At 61.1% G+C, this 12,829-nt stretch overlaps 1 protein-coding gene across 1 annotated transcript in view; it reads right to left on the bottom strand.

Moving 5' to 3' along the window:
- Positions 1–12,829, bottom strand: part of MYO1G (myosin IG) — a 62,918-nt gene that overhangs the window by 4,748 nt on the left and 45,341 nt on the right. The window lies entirely within an intron of this gene.

The raw sequence follows: 12,829 nt of genomic DNA, 5'->3' as shown, positions 1-12,829 counted from the left end.
AAGTTGGGAAGCAGGATCCTCTGGGTTCCCCAGGACCCCGCCTGGGCGGACTTGCTGTGGGAAGCGCACAGAGGGGCAGAGGATGCTGAATGCTCCTAGGTCAGACCCAGGAAGGTGGAAGTTGTGTGAGCTGTTTGCCCTGGAGACAGGCTGCTCACAGAGAGGAGACTTCCCCAGGGTCCTGACTGGCTTTGTAGGGAGCAATTCCAGAGCTTCGCTCGGGGACACCGTGACAATCTGTTCCTGTACTTATGTCCCAATAATTACTGCAAAAATAAAGCTGTTTACAGCCTTTCACAGCTCTATCGTCAGGCCTCTACAATGGGTAGAGCCGCCACAGTGCTATGCAGCCAGTCCGTAATGAAGGACAAACCCAGCTTGGCATGAGGAGATGCACTGGGAACTCCACCCTTCCTTTCCTGGGAAAGAATCAGAACCCCCTGACCTCTCATGTGCTCCTGCTCATGTAATGGTAGAATTTCTCTGGGATGTTTTGAGAAAAACACATCTGAAAGGGGGTGGGGGGGGTGTGTGTGTCTAAGAAAGAGTGATCATAGCTCCACAACAGCCTGGCCTCCAGGGCTGGCTGGTTTTTTTGGCCTTGCTGCAAAGCAATGGCCTTTTAGTGGGTTTGCTGGGGCTAGCATGACGAATACGTCTCCTACCCCTCATCAGAGCAGGGGTATGAGAGGAGGCGTGTGAGCCTGGCCTCTCCACTCTGGCACAAGGAAGACCTGGCCAATTGAGCATGTTACTGTCCCAGCAGCATACAGCTCCCAGCGGACTCTGGCAGAGGGAAGCAGGCAAGGGAGCATGGAGGGGAGGCAGTGGACTGCCAAGAATGGGGAAGGGAGGGCATGGTGCAGTACAGGCTACCAAGGAAGGCACAGGGGGTTGGGGAAGGGTAGGCACAGATGGGTGGGGGGTACGTCTCCATGGCAAAGAAAAACCCACGGCACCGGGTCTCAGAGCACAGCCCAACTGACTCAGGCTCGTGGGGCTAAGACTAGCCGTACAGACGGCTGGAGCCTGGCCTCTGAGACCCGCCCCCACAGGGGGTTTCAGAGCCCAGGCTCTAGTCTGAGCTCCCTCCTGCAACCCTTCCGCCCCAAGCCCAGCTAGGCCCCTGGCTCGCCTTCAAGAACCAGGGGTGACCCACAGGAAGCCGAGTCCGTAGGAAGGGCGTCCGTGGAGCCCAGCTCTCCCCGAAAAGACACAGGGCCTGAGTGTGTCTTTGCTGAGTTGGTGGAGCACCACTGACGGCCAGGGCGCCCCACCTGAGTTCGAGTGGATGGAGGCCCCGCGGTCCTAGAGCACAAGCCCCCCGTGGGAGCGAGGGCGTCCGTGTCCGGCTGCCAGAGAGCTCCGCACGTACAGGCCAACTGACAGCCCCTGACACAAACCCTCCAGCACCCTCACCTCACCATGTTTCGCAACCCCCAACCGCATCCAGGCGGCTGCTTTGACTCCCCCTCGCCCGGGGAGCAGCTGCAGGGAGCTCTGGCCAGACTCGGTGCAGGACTGCAAGCCTCGAGGGGCCATCGGCGCCGCCCTGGCAGGGCGTGAGGGCCGCTCATGGTGACAGGCCCCGGCGGGGAGCGGAGCAGCGTGTGGCCTGCCTGGAGCACCGGGCAGTGACTCCCTGCTCGTTACTCGCGCGAGCTAGCTCTGGTGTGTCTACACAAGCTGCAATCACGCCCCGGGACTGCAGTCTAGACGTGCCCTTCCAAACCAGGTGACGCACTCAGGGCCAGATAAACCACCTGGAAGGATCTCTTAGGCCTTGTGTACATGGGGCAGCCAAGGCACCGTGAGCTAAACCCGAAAGGCCCCAGTTACGCCGCCTGGGCCCGGAAGCGTCCCAAGCAGCACGACGGCACCGTGCCCCGTGCGGACGACGGGCCCCCACTCTCCATGTGGGCCCGAGACGGGACTGTTCTGACCATCTAGTGAGGGGCTGGTGGGGAGAGGAGCGGTTGGGCTCGGGGCTTTGAGTCACTCATCCATCTCGGAGCACGTTCCCCGGGGCCAGGCCTTGCCTCTCCCCACCCCGCCGTGCAAGCCGGCCTGACAGCTGTCGCTTTTGTGAGCCCACATGCTGCCACCTGGAGAACAACCCTGGACCCCGGCGTGACCCGCAGGTCGAGTGTGTCCTTTCAGAGCGGGGAACCAAGCCCTGGCACCAATAGCTATGCCAAGGCCCCTTCTGGCTGGCTGGGATCGGACGAGGGGCTAGGAACTGTGGGGGAAGGGCTCCTGTCCCACGCCTTTGATCCCGAGAGCCAGAGTGCCGGGGCACTGTCCCTGGGGCAATGGCTCACGACGGCATCAGCTCAGCGGGGGCAGGAAAGGGCTAATCGACACTGGCCCCTGCGGGATGTCCCCCGGCGTTCCCCTAGGGCAGTGCCAGCCCCCTCATCACAGGCATCGCCTGGATATCAGGCCCCCCCAAATCTCCCTGGGTTCTTAGCTCCGCATTCCTCCCCGCCCCGTCTTGGGAGTGCCATGGCTTCCTGCCCCCTCTCTCTGGCCTGGCAGCCCCTCCAGGGAGCAGGGCAGGAAGCCATGAGCTGGTGCCATGGAGGCCATTGCCCCGGGCGGCTCACATGGCTACTCACTGGCACTGGGGGAGCTGGCTGGGAAACAAAGGGGCCGTTTCTTCGACGCTGCGGGGACAGGGCAGCTGGTCGGGCGGCTGCCGAGGCAGCCCTATTTATAACCCAGCCAGCGGAGGGAGGAAAGGCAGCTCGCAGCAGTCTCCCCGGGGCGAGCTGCGGCTTCAGGGATCGGGTTGCACCCAGGGGCGCGCTCGGCAGGGATCTGGAAAACAGCTGTCGGTACGGATGCAGCACCCCCCTGACCTCAGCTTGCTGGGCAGGGGTTAGCTGATCCGAGAGGGGAATTGTTTCCAGGGGGGAACCAGCTCTGGTCCCAGGGAACAGATCTACTAAAGGGTCATCTCCCTGCTCCTTCCAATGTCCACACACGGCCAACACCACATTCCCCCTGGCATAATATGGCTTCATCATATTCACATGGTACACCCGGCGGTGGTGCGCCCAGTTCGACAGCTCCACCACATAGTTTACCTCGTTTAGCTGCTTGACAACCTTGAAAGGGCCCTCCCAGGCGGCCTGTAGTTTGTTCTTTCTCACAGGGATGAGAACCATCACCTGATCCCCGGTGGTGTAGGTGCGGGCCCGCACCGTGTGATCATACCAGACCTTCTGCTTCCTCTGGGCTCTGGCCAGATTCTCCCTGGCCAGGCCCATGAGTTCAGCCAGTCTCTCTTGGAAGATCAGGACATACTCCACCACTGACTCTCCATCGGGAGTGGCCTTCCCCTCCAATTCGTCTCTCATTAGGTCCAGGGGGCCCCTCACCCTCCTTCCATATAACAGTTCGAAAGGTGAAAATCCGGTAGACTCCTGGGGCACCTCCCTGTACGCAAACAGCAGATGAGGTAAGTACTTGTCCCAATCCTGTGGGTGCTGGTTCATAAAGGTTTTCAGCATCATCTTTAGCGTCCCATTGAACCTCTCCACCAGCCCATTGGACTGGGGGTGATAAGCTGAGGCCCAGTTGTGCTGGACCCCACATTTCTCCCACAAGCACCGGAGCAAGGCCGACGTGAAGTTGGACCCTTGGTCTGTCAAGGCTTCCTTGGGGAACCCCATTTGGCTGAAAATAGTCAGGAGCGCATCGGCCACAGTGTCGGCTTCAATGGAAGCTAAGGGCACTGCCTCGGGGTAGCAGGTGGCAAAATCTACCACCACCAGAATGTATTTCTTCCCCGACCGGGTCGTCTTGCTGAGAGGCCCCACGATGTCCATGGCCACCTTCTGGAAAGGCTCCTCTATGATAGGCAAAGGTCTCAAAGCCGCTTTCCCCTTGTCCCAGGCCTTCCCCACCCTCTGACAGGGGTCACAGGATCGGCAATACTGCTGGACTGTGGTAAAGACCCCAGGCCAGTAAAAGTTCTGTAGCAACCTCTGCCGGGTGCGCCGGATTCCCTGGTGCCCTGAGAGGGGGATGTCATGGGCCAGGTACAGTAGCTTGCGGCGATACTTCTGGGGGACCACCTGCTGCCTCCTGATCCCACAGGACTCTACTTCCCTTGTGGGAGCCCATTCTCGGTACAGGAACCCCTTCTCCCACAGGAACCTCTACTGGCAACCTCTCCTCATGGTCTGTACCGCACTGAGGTCAGCCAGGTCCCTGAGCTTCTGCAAGGAGGGATCTTTCTGCAACTCGGCCTGGAACTCAGCGGCTGCGAAAGGGATGGGGCCCGGTTCCCTCTCACTGGCTGGGTCTGATGCCACAGCCTCTCTGAGCCGTGCCCCTCGGCGCTCCCTCCCCACCAGGGTAGAGTCCTGCGCCTCTGGTGTGGTACCCTCCCCAAGGTCGGGGCGCAATGCCCCTCACCAGCTCTGGCTATGGGTCACAACCAGGGTGGTCTGGGGGTTGCTTGGCCAGTCCTCTAGGTCCCCCCCCATCAAAACCTCAGTAGGCAAATGGTGGTGCACCCCCACATCCTTGGGCCCCTCCTTGGCCCCTCATTTCAGGTGTACCCTTGCCACGGGTACCTTGAATGGGGTCCCGCCCACCCCCGTCAGGGTCACGTAGGTGTTGGGCACCACTCGATCTGGGGCCACCACCTCGGGCCGGGCCAGCGTCACCTCCGCGCCTGTATCCCAGTATCCACTGACTTTCCTCCCATCCACCTCCAGGGGAACAAGGCACTCCCTCCGGAGGGACAACCCTGCGCCCACCCTGTAAACCGAGAACCCTGAGTCCAGAGCCTCCAGCCCTCTGGAGGAGCTGGCCTGGGGTACTCTTCCCTCCTGAGCAGGTGGTAAGCTGGCAGCCCCCCTTGCCTGGGCCGTCTGCCCCTTGTCAGGCTGGGTCCCTACCCAGTTAACCCTGGGTAGGTTGGGTCTGCTCAGTCTGTCCCTGAGCCTGGGGCTCTGGGTCCGTACGTGGCCTCTCTGGCCACAGTGATAGCAGCTCAGGTCACGTTGGTCCCCGCGAGCGGGTCGGATGGTCCGGACGCCAGGCGTTCCCCTTGGGAGGGGGTTCTCCATATTTCCCTGCTGGGAGGTCCCATGGTGACTCTCTCTCTGCATTGTGGGGGGCCTGTTCTTTTGGGACTCCTCCCTGCTACCCCCTGACCGACTGTTCACAGACTCGTCGGCCAGCTGCCCTGCGTGCTGGGGGTTCTCGAGCTTTTTGTCCACTAACCACAGCCTCAGGTCGGAAGGGCACCGTTCATACAGTTGCTCCAGTATGATTAGGTCAAGCAGGTCCTCTCTAGCTTGGGCCCCAGCTGTCCACTTGCGGGCATACCCCTGCATCCGGTTGACCAGTTGTAGGTAGGTGACCTCAGGCGTTTTACGCTGACTCCGGAACCTTCTCCGGTACATCTCGGGGGTCAGCCCAAACTCACGGAGCAGGGCCTTTTTGAACAGTTCGTAGTCCCCTGCCTCCGCCCCTGTCATTCGGCTGTACACCTCCACGGCTTTGGGGTCCAGTAAGGGGGTGAGAAACTGGAGCCTGTCTGCAGGGTCAACCCGGTGCACCTCGCAGGCATTCTCAAAGGCCGTCAGGAAGCTATCTATGTCCTCCCCCTCCTTACGCTGGGCCAGGAAGCACTTATCAAAGCTCCTTGCAGTCTTGAGTCCCCCGTCACTCACCACAGCCGGGGCCCCACTGCTCCTCAGCCTGGCCAGCTCCAGTTCATGCTGACGTTGCCTCTCCTTCTCCGCCCGCTCATGCTGTCTCTGTTTCTCCTTCTCCTCCTGCTCATGCTGACTCGCTTTTCATTATCCTCCAGCTCCCTCATTTTCATCTCCCTCTCCCATTCCAGCTGCCTCCACTTCAGGGATGGGGAGCTCCGCCGGGAGGATCCCCTGCTGGCTGCCGGGGTCAGGATGCCCTCAGTATTCGCTGGGCTTCCCTTAACCCCTTCCCTAGGCATAGGTAGGAAGGGTCTTGGGATGTCCTCGGCAGCAGTCTGACCCCTCCCAGCCCGGTCAGGCCCCAGGGCCCACGCTGCATCCATTGGGCGGCTTCCCTCAGGGACTGGGATCGGGTCATCCAAGCGATCCCTCTCCTCCAACTGGGCAATCAGCTGTTCCTTGGTGGACCTCCCAATGTGCAGCCCCCTCTGCCTGCACAGCTCCACCAGGTCACTCTTAAGGCGTTTAGCATCTCCCTGCTGGCCACTCACAGGCCTGGGCAGCTTTCCATGGTTTCCAGGAAGAACCCCTAGTGTGCCAGTCCTTCTTGAGGTCACACCTCTTTGCCAGGGTCGAGCTGCAGACTCCTCTGGCCCTGGGACAGCTCGCTGCAATCCCCTGGGGCACCCTGCTACTGCAAAAGTCCTTCTCTCTGGTCACACACTCCCAGGGGTTAACCGCCCCCTGAAACCGTCTCTCTCTGAATCTTCAGCACGCCTGGTCCCCGTCAATCCCCCTTCGTTTTACTGCTCCCCAGTCACTTACTGCAGGAAGCGCCGTCCATGGGGTGCAGTAGATCCCACCTCTGCCACCAGTTGTCATGGAGTGTGGGGGAGTCCGGGCCCTGAACCCCTCTTCCTGGGATTCACTGAGACTCTCAGCCAGCCAGTAAAACAGAAGGTTTATTGGACAATAGGAACACAGCCTAAAACAGAGCTTGTGGGTACAACCAGGACCCCTCAGTCAAGTCCTTCTGGGGGGCAGGGAGCTTAGGCCCCAGCCCTGGGGTTCCCTGCGTTCCACCACGCAGCACAAAACTGAAACCAACCCCCCCCCCTCCCCAGCAGGCTCTCTCCTCCAGCCTTTGTCCACATTCCTGGGCAGAGGTGTTACCTCCCACTCCCCTTCCCGGCTCAGGTTACAGGCTCTCAGGTCTCCCATCCCCAGTGAAAAAAGAAAAGGAGGACTTGTGGCACCTTAGAGACTAACCAATTTATTAGAGCATAAGCTTTCGTGAGCTACAGCTCACTTCCTCAGATGCATATCGTGGAAACTGCAGCAGGCTTTATATATACACAGAGAATATGAAACAATACCTCCTCCCACCCCACTGTCCTGCTGGTAATAGCTTCTAAGCTTCTACGGAGCCACCTTTTCTCCTCTCCAACTCCTGCGCCTTTGCAAGGGACTGAGCAATAACAGAGGCAAGGGCAGCCCGCCAGCGTGGCAGGCTGTTGGCTCCCAGCCTTCACCGTTCCCACCTCCCCCAGCCCAGGGCTGGCACCTCCTCCTCCCTCGGGCTGCCCCGCTGGCTCAGGGGTTACCCCTGGAGCTTGGCTGCTCTGGGGGTGCTTGTCCAGGGGAAGGGGACTGGCAGGGGGGTTTCCAGCAGCTGAGAGGTGAAGCAGGCTGGGATTTTTGTCCTCCCCCAGACTGCCTACCAGGAACCCTTCCTGAGTTCTGAGACCCCCCCCCCCCACCTGAAAGCCCCCCCCCCCCCGTGGATCCCTCCCTGAGCATGACCCTCTCCCCAGCTGCCTGTTCTATCTCTCCAGGTCCTCATCACCATGGTAACTAAGCCCCTCCCACAATCCCTCCAGAAGGTAGTGCATTCAGATCCCCATCTTACAGAGGGGAAACTGAGGCACAGGCTAGGTTAAGTGACTTCATTGTATGGCGTGTGCGGCTAAGCCAGGAACTGAACCGTGGTCTCCCCACTCTTCCATGCACTAGTCCTAGTGCCCACCTCTCTGAGCCTGACCTGTCTGCCAACACAACCCTCCCCCCCTTGCTCTGGGGGCTGCTGTTCCTGTCAGCAGAGTCCCAAGGCTCGTCTGGGGGGTGCGAGCAGTGGTGTCCTCTGCTAGCTTGCTGGCTGAGGGATGACCAAGTTGGGGTTTGCCCGCTCTCGTGCCCCTAGGCATCCGTGACTGCAATGTGTCTGTGTGTGCGAGAGACGGGGGAAGGCGTTTGTTGCCCCCTAGAGGCCATCCCGCAAAGGGGAAAACAGCCTTACCACTCGCAGCAGCTGAGGGAGATTCTCTCCCCTAGCTCCTGCGGCAGAGACCTGTGCTGTCGGAGCAGACGGCCCCATGTCCTCTCCCAGGGGCTGTCTGTGTGTGCGTTGCCGAGTGGACAGGTGCGGGGGCTGTTTCTGTACGGGCTGTGCTCACGGATTCCTTACCAACACTTGGCACCCGAGGCACGGTTGCCCTCTGCCTCCAATCCCCACAGGGCCAGCATCAGACCCTGGGGGGGGGGCCTGACCAGGGCTGCCCCGCCAATTCCCCCTGACGCAAGCCCTAGAGGGGCTAGGGCAGCACGTACACTGGGGGGTCACATCAGCCCCTGAATAGGGGAGATGCAGGCTGGCTGTCCCCTCCCTGCGCCGGCCCTAGGGCTGGGGCAGTGTGATTTCCCCCTCGCTCTCTGGAAATGCTGGAGGGTCGTGCTCACAGCCCAGCCAGGAATAAATCATCACTCTGGCTCGGTCTGCGTCAGCACCACTCGCACTGCGGTAAAATATTAATAAAAGCCAGACAGATCTGGGGCAAAGCAGCCCTGTGGAAGTGATTATCTGCGACGAGGGAGCCTCGCGCCCCTGCCCGCTCTGCCCAGGGGGCTGGGATTCGCCCTTCACCCTCGCACAGACATGCCCGTCCCTGACCCCTGCCTGTCCTTGATCCGTGCCCAAGAGTGCAGCGTGCGGGCATCAGCAGCTCTGAGGATGCCGAGCAGCAGCCAGCCGGCTCTGCACAGATGCCTGGCCCCTGTTGCCATGTCCGAACCCCACTCGCCGGAGCCGAGAGACGCAGGGCAATTGCCACAGAGAGTGGACCAGGCTGGGCCTGGGGCCGAGGACATGGTCTGGAAAAGGGGATGGGGACCTGGCTCCAGGCAAAGAAGAGAAACTGGTCTCCACTGATGGGACAGGCCCCAGGTGCTGACCTCCCACTGAGGAAGTGCACCCTGGGCACAAGCTCTGAGCTCCAATCCCCACCGAGGTATCAATGTCTAGCAGAGAGATTGGCATCAGAGCCGAGATCCTGAACCCCATCCATGGCACCAATCCGCAGGCTCAGGGGAACGAGCCCCACAGCAGGCCAGGCATCTGGCCTGCAGGTATACCACCCTTCAGCAATGGGGGGCCCATGATGGGCTGGTCACCTTACAGCTCCAAGGCCTATGGGAAGGAATCACTAGGGTGGGGGGCATCCTCCCCATGGGATCACAGCATACTGCCCTTAGGGTTCTCATGCAACAGCGCCGCATGGTGGCATAGCTGCAAAATGCCCCCGGCAGACTCCTATGCATCGTATGGTCTCCCTTTGCCTTTCTTTCCCTGACACGAGGAAGCCAGCCAGAGTCAGACGTAGCCCCTTTGTAGAGGTCAGAACCATCTCTCCCTGAGCTTTGCCCCCATGCCTGGCCGTTCCCGGCAGGACCCCCCACTCTCTACCGCAGAGCCCTCTAGGCCATGCCCACCTCTCTCGCGCCTGGCTGAGTTCGGGAGCTGTGCCTTCCACAATGAGTCCACAGAAGTTACTTGGCGGCTATAAGCAGGGTCCCAGTCCAACTAACAGGTTGGCTCACTGGATCCCTCCGGGGGTCACTGATCCTGTTTCCATAGCGCTTTGTACTGTCCAGACGCTGCCCTGTGTACCCACCATTGTCCTATGGAACTCTCTGCCACAAGACACCTTCCAGGCCAAGAATGTAGCAGCACCCATACAAGGGCTGGCCGTTTATATGGGTAATAAGAGCATTCACAAGTCAATGAGACTGATTACAAGGGATATTGACCCTCCTGCTTCAGGGCAAGCCAAGCACTAACTGGCTGGGGTTAGGCAGAAACTCCCTCAGAGGTATGAAGTTCTGGCCCCGCCAGAGGCAGGACGAGGGGATAGAAATCTCCTCCACTGGAGGTGCTGCATCTCCTGCCAAGAGGGCTATCGACACTCAGACAAGTGTGGAAATCAAAAGTGGCAGCGACTGGGGACGGGGCCAGGAACAGGAACAGACTGCGTCAGCATCGCTGCACTTGGCATCAATGCCCGTGCCGCTGTCACCCTGCAACCGCTCAGCCAGGAGCCCCGGCGCTGCCGGCGGCACTCCTAGACCGCCGCCGCGATGGACGGAGGCCTGGCCGGGTGGCAGGGCTCGCAATGGGCACAGACGGGAGCCGTCTGGGACACGTCTGCACCAGACAGCGAAACACCCCAGGTACGTCCACCCAGACGGTCTCCTGAGGGCAATGCAGGACCGCCAGGGCCTGGCCTGATTCAGCGTGAATGTGGCTCCCGCCGGTTCCCCCGATCTACCCCACTGGATCAAGCCACTTCCCCTCCCCCCTCAGGAATGAGCATCATCTCCTCCTGCTGCACCGCCAGCCCTGGTGAACTCTGGATTACACCTGCCATGGGTTTGGGCCATCTAGCTCGGTCCCTTGAGCGGGTTCGTTGCATTTCTCTGAATCCCTTCCAGCCTCTTGGTGCAGCGCTGGCTGGAGCTGGATGCAAGGGGGCCAAGGAGCCAGGTCCCCAGCGCCACACCTTGGCCACTCACAGCCTCAGGGAAGGCTCCCTGCCACCCCCAGCCCTGGGGGCCCCCTGTTCCCAGAGCTCCACGCTGATATCATCACAGGTCAGAGCCAGGTCTGATCCCGCTGCCCTTGAAAGCTCCCGGCGGTGGGACCTGGAGCGGGCCCCAGAACCAACGCCGGGGCCCATGGCAGAGGAGGGGTGCAGCGGCAGCAGGTGCAATGCCCGGCTCTGCCAAGTTGCCACACAAACACGGTCCCTGCAACAGCCAGCCTGTGCCTCACAGCTTGTCTGCCTGCTCCCCCGCCCCTGCCTTCCAGCTAGTGGCATCCCAGCAGGAGACAGGCTCGGGGCTTCTCAGGGCTCTTCCCAGCCAGTGCTGATGGCACCAGCCCCCACCTCTGCAGCCAGCAACAGGTGAACCCCTGGAGGGGGGCACACCATGACCAGGTGGAAGGGGAGCACAGGCTTCCTGGGTGAGCCCTTGGCCTTGCTGCCAGGTTGCCAACCTGGGCTGGGACCTGCCTGACTCCGCCCTGAGCCTCTGGCTCGCCTGGGCAGTCTGGCTGTGCCCATCACGATGGCCTCTGAAGCCTCTTTACTCCTGCGTCCCCAGTGGCGTTTCCCTGCACCCCGCGAGTGACAGCGCCAAGCTGGGAGAGCGGCTCCTGTGCTGGGCTGCAAACTGGGCCAAGCTGGCAGTGCCACCCGTGGCGTTCTCCCCTCTCCTCTCACCTTGACACCCTCCCGCTCTCCCTGCTTTTTTCTTCCCCAGCTCATTAGTTAGTCTCAGCTGTTAATGAGCTTTCCTGCAGTTACCTAGCAACCATCGCTGGGCTCAGAGCCATCTGCAAAGTGGGACACCAGCTAGGCTCCTTCTGCTGAGTGTGCAGGGTGCCAGTCTGGCCCACCCGGCTGGATCTCGCTGCAGCCACATTCTGCTCTGACAGGTTCCTCTTCCCTGCCCTGCGGGGTGCAAAGCCGTTGAGCCCCGATGCACCGAGCACCCGAAGTGCTTCTCAGCCATTTCTGTACCAGGATCCCACATTCACCGCGGTGGGAAACCTGAAACCTGTTCACGACCCCAGGTTGAGAATCCTGGGCTCGGGCCTCCCGGGAGACCCCAAGGCCAACATGGGGCTGGGGTGCAGTGCTGGGTGAGCAAGCGATCCCCGTGGCCTCTGGCCTCTGGGAAATACCCTCCTTGCTGTGGAACATCTCCGGCATGTGGGGGCTGTACCACGCAGAGCAGAGAGTGTGTGGCCGGGAGGTGATGGCTGGTACAGGCCAGATACGGGGAGCCAGTGGACTGGGATACAGGGCCCTGGGTTCTGTTCCCAACTCTGCTATCAACATGATCTGGAGCTTTGGGCAAGCCACTTGGCTGCTCCCTGCCTCAGTTTCCCCATCTGCTCAAAGGGGAGCCTGAGACCTGCCCTCACAGAGGTGCACTGAGGCTTAGCTGGGGCGCCATACAGTGCTCTGCAATCTTCGGATGGGAGGAGCTGCGTTTCTCAGACTGTGGGTCCGGACTCCGAAGTGGGTCATGACCCCATTTGAATGGGGTCGCTAGGCCCAGCATTAGACTTGCAGGCACCCAGGGCTGAGGGTGAAGCCCCAACTCCACCCCTACCCGAGGTGGCGGGGCTCGGGCTGCGGCCCCCTCTCCCCTCACTGGGGGCAGCGGGGCTCGGGCTCTGCCCACCCCCACCAGAGTCATGTGATAACTTTGTTGTCAGAAGGGGGTTGCGATGCAGCGAAGTTTGAGAACCCCCGAGCTAGAGGAATGCGCCGCGTGAGTTCTCCAGCCAGCCAGGACAGCAGCAAGCATGCTCTGCCGCCTGAGGGCCAGACGGAGGCTTGTGACACTGGCAGCACCAGGGAAAGCGTGCCGGGGTTTGCAGGTCGGTTAGTGAGCTCCTCAGAGCAAGCTGCTCATCATTTCAGGCAGCAGCCACACGGACTCCCAGCCACCAGGCCAAAATCATCTCAGCAAGGATGCTAGCGCCACACTGCTGCCCCCTGCACTCCCCCGCCCTGCAGAGTTTACGGATCCTGCCATGCTGGGCACTGCTCCCTGGGGGACCCTGCCTTGGCCTTACGGTGGGGTTGCTGGCGTCTGTAATGGCGACCTGGCCTGGAACCAGCCCGAGTTGGCACTGCTGTGGGGTGCGGATCAGGGGAGCCCGGCCTGGGGCAGACACCTACAGCGGGCTAGTGCTAATCACAGAGTGTGTGGGGAGACGCATGGAGACGGGTGAGAGCACTCTGGAAGGGGCTGTTTCTCTGACCCATCTAGCTTTGCAGGGTTCCCCGCAGTGACAGAAGGCC

Source organism: Lepidochelys kempii, chromosome 2 (assembly GCF_965140265.1).
Source record: "Lepidochelys kempii isolate rLepKem1 chromosome 2, rLepKem1.hap2, whole genome shotgun sequence".
NCBI classification, from domain to species: Eukaryota; Metazoa; Chordata; order Testudines; family Cheloniidae; genus Lepidochelys; species Lepidochelys kempii.
The sequence above is the reverse complement of the archived record's forward strand: the minus strand, read 5'-3'. Positions and strand labels throughout refer to the sequence as shown.